The sequence below is a fragment of the Camelus bactrianus genome, chromosome 4, assembly GCF_048773025.1.
Source record: "Camelus bactrianus isolate YW-2024 breed Bactrian camel chromosome 4, ASM4877302v1, whole genome shotgun sequence".
NCBI lineage: Eukaryota > Metazoa > Chordata > Mammalia > Artiodactyla > Camelidae > Camelus > Camelus bactrianus.
The window spans coordinates 32,013,325-32,024,054 of NC_133542.1; positions in this window are offsets into that span (position 1 = coordinate 32,013,325).

Here is a 10,730-nt window from a genome sequence, read left to right on the forward strand (position 1 = left end):
GTATAATGTGGCCTTTTCCTACCCACCAGAATCCTGTTTCCTACAACTTCCACTCAAAATGGAGGTTCCAGCCATTTGACTCTACTCCCCCGTCCTCAGGGGACCCACAGTGCATCTTGACCCCCAAGGATCTGCTGCTGGTACTATTCCCACCCCATTTCAGTGCATCTAAGGCCACCAACCATCACAACCATCATCCTCTTTGTGGACATGTTTGCTGAACATCCCACAGCTTCGGTGCTTTGCCTCTGCTTCTTTATCCTGCTGTTCAGCATATTTGTGTTTACTCCTATCCTGGTCCCACCTGGACCAGAAACCCCTCCTTGGGTCATTAAGCTGCTTTTTATCTTTAGGACCTAGAATGCAGTTCTACAAATGCTAGATAAGGAGACAAAATTCAAACCCTGCCATTTATTAAATGTGTGACTGTGGCTAACACATATAATCTCTCCGAGCTCACTTCTTTATTTGTGACACAATACTACATATAATTGTGATGATTTGAGTGACATAATACGTATGAAAAGTGCTCTAAAAATGATCAGACAGTATCTAGTTAGTCCTGATTAAGTGGTTGGCAAAGACTCCCTCCTGCTGCTGCTGAAAGGGGGAACGATGAAGTTACAGAAGACTAGCAGCTCCCGAGAGATAAAGAATGAGTACCGGGGGGAATCAGCAAAAATGTATCTGTCATTACATTGAGTTTGATAGAACCAGTTCGTGGGCAATAAAATAGCATGATTCTATCTCCTTCACATACTCATTAATCCTACAACAGTTGATTGTGCTGATGTCAGATCATTTTTCTCTCCTGCTCGAAACCCTGAGAGGCCTCTCCTCACACTGAGTAAAACCCAAAGTCCTTAAAGTGGCCTAAAAAATCTTTTCACTGTCTGTCACCCACTCCCACCTCCTCCTGAACTTGCTTCCTGTTACTCTTCTCCCCAGATGACTCCAGCCACGCTGGCCTCCCCGCTGTTCCTCAGAGACAGTGGTGCTGTGGTTTGTGCCAGCTCTGTCCTCTGTCTGGAACACTCTTCTCCCACGTGTATGTTGGGTGAACTCCCAGACTTGCCAAATCACTCCTCAAATCTCTCCTCAACGAGACCTACCCTGTCCATTTATTTATTATCGTAACCTGTCCCCTCAGTCTGGTTCTCTCCTTACCTGGCCCTGTTCCTTTCCACTGTAGTCCTGGCATATCCTACAGTGCACTTATTTATTGCTTGGTGTTTATTAGCAGAGAGTCTTAGTTTTGTTGCCTTGTATATCCCAAGTGCCTAGAACAGTGCCTGACACAGAACAGCCACTGAATAAACATAGTTGCTGAATTTGTTGACTTAAGTTCTTACTATGTACCAGCAGAGAAAATAGCTATGACTCTGATACTTACAGAATTATAGTTTAACAACGACACCCATTTCACAAATGTTATCGACAACCAAATACGTGCCAGGCAACTTACTAGGCCCTAGAGATATTCCAGCAAACAAAGGACAGTTTCCCTTCTCTCAGACAGCTAACTCTTGTGAAATGATGTAATGATGTTACAAACATTCGTGTGCTAACATATGTGAAGTACTCAGCCACCACATTTGAAATTCTAGGTTGTTAACTTAGTACCCCTGTCTCATGGACAGGCACTGAGAACGCCCTGCCTTGCACGGACTAAACCTTAGCAATAAGGTATATTAAAACAAACGCTGATTGTGTAGCTCCCCAAAACCTAACTTCTGCTTTTAGTGCTAAGTCATGCTTTGATTCAATAGCTTATATAATTTATTGTCCAAGGAGTTAATTTTTTGAGGCCCTATTACTTTGAATTTCTAAATAATAGATACTACATCAAAGAATATATGGTAGAAATTAATCTTTTCTCCCCAAATACAGAAAAGGCATAAGATTAGGCTTCTAAAACCCTGGTGATGGTTCTGGGTTTTGTCCGGGCCTTACCACTACACTGGTCATACAACGATAGGCAGAGGGTGCACTGCTCAGATCTTTCTTCAAGATGGAACCATCTGCAGGAGGGGAGAGGCTGGGTAGCCGAAGGCTCCAGCTCTCGTACCTTCAGGATCCACCATGGTATCCAAACCAAGGCTACAGTCTCCCGGGGCGGCTTCAAGCCAACGACAGCATGTGGCCGGGATCTCAGAGCCAGGCCATTCCTGCCCAGTTAGGGGCTCTTATGATGGCCAGTCTTTGCTTTAAGACTCCACACCAGTCTGGCCAGAACGTTCTTAAGAGATGCTCTTCCTACACAATCCGTCCTTCCCAGGTTGAGGTCAGAGGAGCTCCTCTAACCCCACTTCCTCTTCCCTTTGTCTTTCACAGGTTCTCCCCTGCATATATCTTTTACATTTCTAACTCTTTGCTTTTGCTTCCTAGAGAACTGTAAATAACACCACTGGTACCAGGAGTGGTTCCAGAAAGCTGGCAGTAAGATGGGTTTTGAGGCTGGATCACTCAGCACAGGCTGGCAAGGAGGATCTCCATCTAAGTGGTATGTGGGGCACAGCTAGTCCTTGGCACAGATGGTTGTCCAACTAGTGAAAAAAATCACCTGTGATGGCCAGGGGGACATCTGGTGGAGAGGAATGCCCTTGTCAGTGCAGTGTTTCAGGCATTTGGAAGCTGTGGGGGGTTCGGTGGATGTAAGGATAGTGGAGTTGGAGGATTCCCTGCAGAGTGATAATGAGAACTGGAAGCGGTTAGATAGTGAAAGGCTAGTGGGAGGGCTGGAGGCGTCTTTGGTAACTTACAAGGAGGCTCCTGTCCCTCGCGGGGAGGAGGACAACGTGAGGAGCAAGCACAAGATTTCAAAGAGTCATGAGTGTCCACAAATTTCCAAATGCTTATCCAAGGCGATCTGTTACCCTGAAGCTAGTGACCTGATTGGGAAAACTTTTGAGACCCTGAAATATGGGAGCGGGACATGAATGGGTGTCCCAGTTTTGGGTCCACCCACTACCCTGAGCATGCAGAGCTGGCAGAGGTGGCCCACACCTCTTTAGAAAGATCCAGACTTCCCTTGAGCAGGAAGACACCTTAGAGGTCTCTCCCTGCAGACAGCACATACTGCCCCATCCCCTGCCCCTAGAAGCTGTCCCCTCTGCCTCTCCTGGCTGCCAGGCTAATAACTGGGGTTAAATCCAGCATTTCCCAGCTGAGGACCTGCTGGGCCTGATGAGGGAGACAAGATTACACCCCAAAGCCGCTGCAAGAGTTAGCCAGCATATAGAGAGGGTGTGGAGAAAAGGGGACCCTCCTACATTGCCGGTAGGAATGTAGTTTGATGCAGCCATTATGGAAAACAGTATGGAGAGTCCTCAAAAGACTGAAAACAGATTTACCATATGATCCAGCAATCCAATTCCTGGGCATATATCGAGAGGAAACTCTAATTTGAAAAGATACCTGCACCCCAATGTTCATAGCAGCACTATATACAATAGCCAAGACATGGAAACAACCTAAATGTCCATCAGTAGATGGCTGGATAAAGAGGATGTGGTGTATTTATATGATGGAATACTATTCAGCCATAAAAAAGAATAAAATAATGCCACTTGCAGCAACATGGATGGACCTGGAGGTTATCATTCTAAGTGAAGTAAGCCAGAAAGAGATAAATACCATATGATATCACACATATGTGGAATCTATTTTTAAAAAGACACAAATGTACTTACTTACAAAACAGAAACAGACTCTCAGACAGAGAGAGCAAACTTATGGTTATCATTGGGAAAGGGGGGAGGTGGAGGGGTAAATTGGACTTTGGGATTTTCAGATACAAACTACTGTATATAAAATAGATAAACAGGTTTATACTGTATAGCACAGGGAACTATATTCAATATCTTATAGTAACCTACAATGAAAAAGAATATGAAAAGGGGTATGCATGACTGAAACATGATGCTGTACACCAGAAATTGACACAACATTGTAAACTGACTATACTTCAATTTAAAAAAAGAGTTAGCCAGCACATACTGTCAAGAGCGGATGAGTACCCACCAACTGGGTTGTAAGGATGCCTGACCAAGGGGCTGGAATGTAAAAGTGAACAAGCAGGAGAACACTGACTTGGAACATGGGATTTAAGACTCTGGCAAAGACTCCAAGGGAATGGGGCAAACACTGTGTTTTTACTCAAATAGCTATGTCGCTTTCCAAAGGCTGGAGGGCAAAGGTGAGATGCCTGAGTTACCAGAGCAGATGGTAAAATAGGATGGAAAAAATAGATGGAAAATAGAATCAGTATCAGTTCCCATTCCTTGGAATGAACAACAATATTCATTTACAGTTTTGCACCAGGACTATGTTAGCTCGCCCACCTTCTGTCTTAATATAGTCCAAGAGATCTGGACCATCTGGACATCCTGCAGAACATCTCACTGATCCATCAGTAAAACAAAGATGTGGTTAGTATGCTAGAGACCTCGGTAAGAAACATGTCATCAAGAAGGTGGGAAATAAACTCTACAGAGTTTCAGGGACAAGCCACTTCAGTGAAGCTTTCAGGAATTCTAACAGCTAGGATTTAAAGAAAAGAAGGTACACATTTTTAGGGTCAGGAGCACATCAGGACATCCCTCCAAAGTATGGACACGTGGACTCTCCTTTGAGGAGAAACACCTGGCCTTTCCAGAATAAAAGGAGTGGAATGTCATCAACTTACCAGCAGGTGGCCTGTTGGTTTCCTTGGGAAATAGTGCCCTCGCAGGTTTCTGGTGCTGGCAGATTCCACAGTCAGAGGAAGCAGTAGTTAGATTGGCCTTGGTAAGTGGAAGTTCATGCTGTTGGGTCCATGTGTAGCCTCCCCCCCTGCCATTGTGGCCACCGTGTTCACAAATCCATCAGGCCAGGTCTCGAGTGCCTGGTACTGCAGGCTCACTGATGTCAACTGGCTGAATCATTTTGTCTTCTTGGTTGTTCAGCGTTCATGGCGGATGCCTTTTGATGGGTATTAAAGTGTGAAATGTTCACATTTTGTGTCCACTCCCGTATGTCCATCCCTGTGCCTTTACCCTGGACCTCCTTGTTCCCCATCGGCCTTTTCCTTCCAGGCCCCTGACCAGCAGGCTGGGGCATGAGCCACTGATTTGGAATTTCCATATGTTCTCACTTTGGGCCATTCTCCTTCCGCATAATTGGATGACCAGGTGCACTGCTTGCCCAGTAGGAAGAGCTTCCCTTTCTGATGTCTTTCAACCTGAAAGAATCGAGTCCTCCTCCAAGTATGGGCTTCCTTTTCTGCCCAGGAGCCTCAGCCAGCATCACTATCCGGAAGCTAAGGAGTGCCTGATCCATACTCATGGGGTACTACGTAACACAGCATCTGGGGCACACTTCACAGCCAAGGAAGCCATGGGATCCACAAGCCGTATCACATACTGCACCATCCAGAAGCAGCTGGCGTGAGGGAGCATTGTGTCGGCCTTCTGAAGGCACAGCTGAAGCACCAGCTTGGAGGCCATACTCTGCAAAAATGGGGTGCTGTCCTCCAGAATTCAGAATAAATACGTTGAAATTAGAGATCTCTGCACGGTGCTGTAAGAATACTCCATAGGACTGGGAACTGAGTAAAAGCAGGAATGGACCCCCTTACCATCATTCTCAACGACCATCTGGGGGAATTTGTGTTTCCTGTTCCCATAACTCGGGGCTCTTGCAGGGTTAGAGGTCCTTGTTCTAAAGGGGACACATTCTTGGCAGAGGACAGAGCAAGAGTTCCACTGACCTATGGATGCTACCTGGACATTCAGGACTCACTGTGTCCAGCGTCAACAGTGAGGAGTCACCGTCTTGGCAGGGATGACTGACTCTGAACAGTAGGGGGAGGGAGGTCTGCTTCTATACAACGGGGACATGAGGGATCACTGTAGCACCCCGGTGACCCACTTAGGTGCCTCTCAGTACCCCTTAGCCCCAAATGTAGCTGTAAAGACCTCTGTAGCAGCCCTTGCCTTAGCAGGGGCTGACTGCCGGAGTCTCAGAACCCTCAGGGGTAAAGGTTTAAGTCACCAGCCAAGTGTAAGCCACCGAAACCTGTCTAGTTAGTAGCTGAGGGTAACTCTAGCTAATAGGATGGACAGCGTAGGAGGGAGATGATGAGTAAATACTGCAGCCCCCAGAAGATTCTAGTTTGTCCCACTGCTCACCCTCTTCTAACTCTCCCCTTAGGAGGTGAATTAGAAGGAACGATGGTAATTTACTATATTTAGTTTCTGGTGTACAACACAGTGATTCAGTTATATATATATTTTTTCATTATAAGTTATTACCAGCTATTGAATATAGTTCACTGTGCTCTACAGTAGAACCTTGTTGTTTATCTATTCTGTATATAGAAGTTTGTCTGCTGATCTCAAACTCCCAATTTATTCCTCCCTCCCCTCCCACCCCCACTGGTAATAACAATGGAGGAGCTGTTCCCCTGCTATGGTTGGGGAAGTAGATTTGTGCTATACAAGAGGTGGACCCTGGCAGCCCTGGGTCCAGCCCTGCTCTGATCTCTCTTCAGGAGAGAACCTGCTGTAAGAGGTGTAGTCGGCTGAGAGCCTGCAGCAGCCACAGCTTCAGGCTCCACCACAGCATTCATGCCGGGGCTGTGCTCTTCCTGGGTTGCTCCCAGCCAGTAACAGAGCACCGAGGGGATACTAGAGCCAGGCCATGACTACACAATTCGGATCTCCTTTAATGAGAATCTTTGCTCTGGAGCTCAGTGTTGGCCTAACCAAGAGTTTCTCAGCACTCTGCTACGGCCTAAAGATCTTTCTACCATATTCTTCTCCCTCCCGTCCCTCCCTTCACAGGTCTCAGATCAGCATTATGGCCCGAGGAGCTTCCCTCTTACTCCTGGTCCCTCTCCTTGTCTTTCATAGGCTTTCCCTCCAATAAATGTCTTGTCCTCCTGCTTCTGTCTTGGCATCTGCTTCCTGGAGAATTCAAACTGGCGTAATAGGTTTAGGTTAGTTGGTTAATCTTTTCTCCATCTTAAAAAGAGTTTCTATAGCTTTTAAAGGTAAAATGAGGGGAATAATTAGAAGTTATTAATTCATTAATAAGCTTGGTTATGAAGTCTTTATTGCTCAGAAATCATGGAAGTCACAAGCCAAAATCAGTTACTAGTTTCCAAAGGAAATACCTCTCATAAAGCCTGAAAACAAAATTTAAATAAAAACTTAAACCAAGAACACGTTAACTGTCCTTATTCTAGCTAAAGCCCTGGGCTGGTACGTGCTGCTTGAGTTCTACAAAACCAAAGTGCATTGTAAATGCTCCATGTATAACTAATTTGTGCTTTAAGTGATATTAACTAATCTCTGTTTTTATTTCTCTATCACATGTTGACATGATATTTCATTAAAGGTGGTATTTTAAATGACAGTCGGATACCCTTTCATTTTGGTGATAAGATTTTTTTATGTGGCTCCTAAGGGTGTCACCAAAGAAAGTCAATTAGGAAAAGGTCAATTTTGTGTTTATTAGACAGTAACCACAACATTCTGAAGGCACAATTAATGTGTAGACTATATTTGTGCACTTTTTAGCAAATGTATGGTATTGAAAAACAATCCACTCTACTCAGAAGCAGTTCTTTTTTACTAAAGGAAAACGTGTTGGCAACTGCTCTGTTTCCATGGATTTATGATTCTAATAGGTCCTGAAAATAAAACCCAATCTTTGCCAAAATCTCACTTATGCTTTATATCAATAACATGCCCTTTATCCCTGCTTATGCGTTTGTGAAACAGAGAAACAACACCAATTAGTTAAAAACCCATTAGTTAGAACTCTAAAGAACTGATTTGGAGGGAGGAGAGATGTGTGGGAGCTGACACCTAACATTTTATTTTTATGAAAAAGAGAACAATTACACAAAATCATAATGAATTGGAAAAAAAGTGAACATTTTCCAGAATACATTTGAAAGTGTATAGTTCAAATTTAAACCATTTTCAATATCTAATGATAAATTACTGCAGGTGACCGCAAGCAACAAGGGAGATAGTTATGTCCAAGACAGTCTACTTACAGAAACAAGTGTGTTACACCTTTAATTCTCTAATTCTGATGACTGCAAAAGGGGGGACCAGAAGGTTACAGGGTTTAATCCTCAGTTAACGGGAAAATAAAATCAACAACTTGAACTCTATTCCTTAAACAAGGAACTCTTAATTTTAGCTGCCCCTTAGCATGATCTAGAGGAACTTAACCAAATTCTCAATGTCCAGGTCCCATTTCAGACTAATTAAATCAGAATCAGTGGGGTTTTTTAAAACTCCACAGGTGATTTTGATGTGTGGCCAAATTGAGATCCACCATGTCGGATACTATAATTATTTTATGTTTTAGTTTACTACAGTTAAGCTTTAAATGAAATTAAACAACAAATTAAATCTCTACTGCTGGATGAAAGCATATTCGCTAAGTGACCTTTAATTTTACTAGAGTACTGGAAAAAGAATGAAATCCAAATGCCTGACTAACATTGTGTCTGATGGTCTTCCCATCCTGGGGGTGGCCAAGTGACCCAGTTCTAGGCATTGAAATAGAAAGAGAACCCTGCCAGGTCTTTCTCTTTCCCTCTCTCTCTCCCCCCCTTTCTCTTGCTATGAATCACTCAACATTTACTATTAGCTGATAAATTAATAGGTATTATCAGTTTTGAGATACACAGCAACCCCAAAAGATAAGTGCTCTTACTCCCATTTTACATATGCGGAAATTGTGGCCCATACAAATTAACAATCTTGTCTACAGTCACACAGACCTTGGATCCTAAGCCAGATACATCTGATTCCTATACCAATGCTCTAAATTACGTTACTATAAACCTCTTGGATATGTACAAATCTAGTTGTTCTGATTAAACTGCATGCTATATCATTTAGGAAGAGCAATTTATGCTTCTAGGAATACATAAAATGCTCAACATTTAGATCATTAGATATTTGAAGAATCAATTGGCTTAACTTAGTTAACTCTAAAATTATAGAATAAACTCTTAGTTGTTTTGCAAAACCACGGAATACTTTAAACACTCCAAACAAATAAAACACTCAAGTCAGCCCACTTTTGGACAGCACAGCTACATGGATGAGTCTGAGAAGATATGTGGTGCTGCTATCTGTGGCACTGAAAATATAAATATATCCCCTCCAAGGTCTGTGAGGTAGGGTATATTTGTGAAGGGTTTTTTTTGTTTTGTTTTGTTTTTGGCTAGCACATATCATACTATTTGCCTAAGAGACACTGCTGCTGGTCCTCCTGCAATTCTTGTTCTGTATTCTCTCCTCTTGGGCCTTTACTGGAGAATAATTGAATTAGAGAAAGCAGTCCAGAGGCAGCCATGTTGAGTTTGGAGTCAGACTCACTGGATCAAAACTCCTGAATGTTTCTCCTCTCCATAACATGAGGGCAAAAGATCTATTCAACTGCTCTTATGAGACTTAAATGAGTTTCATCCAAACATACTTACAATACTTAAAGCAGACAGTAAGTCTTTATCAAACGTCTGTTGGCTGAGTAGTGGATAGCTGCCTGGGAAGTAATGATGGCCCCTCCTCTCAGGAAGCATAGTCTAGTGTGTTAACCAGCCTCAAACCTAATTCCTTAAGAGGCAGGAAACTCTGATCTGGAAGACAGTAAAATCTGATGCTCGAAACCGATGGGATCAAGTCCCATTTCTCAACTTTCCAGGTGGCCCTACAAAAGATATGTCAGTGTTCCAACCCCCAGAACCTATGAAAGTGATCTTACTTCAGAAAAGGATCTTGGCAGTTCTAATTTAGTAAGGTTCTCCAAATGAGATCGCCCTTGATTATCCTGATGGGCCTTAAATCCAACGACAAGTTTCTTTATAACACATAGAAGAGGAAAAGACGTAGAAGAGAAAGTCATGCGAAGACAGAGGCAGAGACTGGAGTTAGGCGGCCCAAACCAAAGAACGCCTGGAACCACTAAAAGCTTGAAGGGGGCAAAGAATTCTCCCCTTAAGCCCTCAGAAGGTGCACAACTTTACCAAAAGCGTGACTTCCGACTTCCAGACTCCAGAACTATTAAAAAATAAATTCCGTTGTTTGACCCGATCAAGTTTGTGGTGTGTTTCATCTGTAAAATGGGGATAACATCCTAATTACAGTCTCATTTCCTTAAATGGACACTTGGATAACTTCAGCCTGGAGGAATGCGCAGATATTTACAACCGCAAACATATCTTAAGCGCTTGTCCTGATCAATCACTGTGCTAGGCGCTTTCCATGTATGACTTAGACATCTCTATTTTACTGATCAGGGAACCAAAGCGCAGAGAAATTCAGTAATTTGCCAAATTTGCCACACAGCTAACCAGCGGAAAAAATCAGGATTACAATTCAAGCCCACTCCCGAGGTATCCCTTTAAAGCCCCACGCTAGACTGCCAGTAAGGATGCAAATGAACACACTCTAGCAGCGTTAACTATTTTAACCTCAGTTCCGGCTACAGAACAGCCACGCCAACCAAGTCTCCGCTTCCACAGTTGGTCAGCCCTCGCGAGAAGCCTCTCGCCGGAAGCGACAGGGTTAATGACGTCACTTTCAAGAGCCGCTATCACGTCCTCGCCCCACGGATGCTTTCAAGGGCCAAAACCCGCTATGGCGCAGCCCTCGCGCCTCTGGATGAGGTATAAATAGAAGCGGACCAATAGAAATGCCAAATTTCCGTTTTTCCAGCTA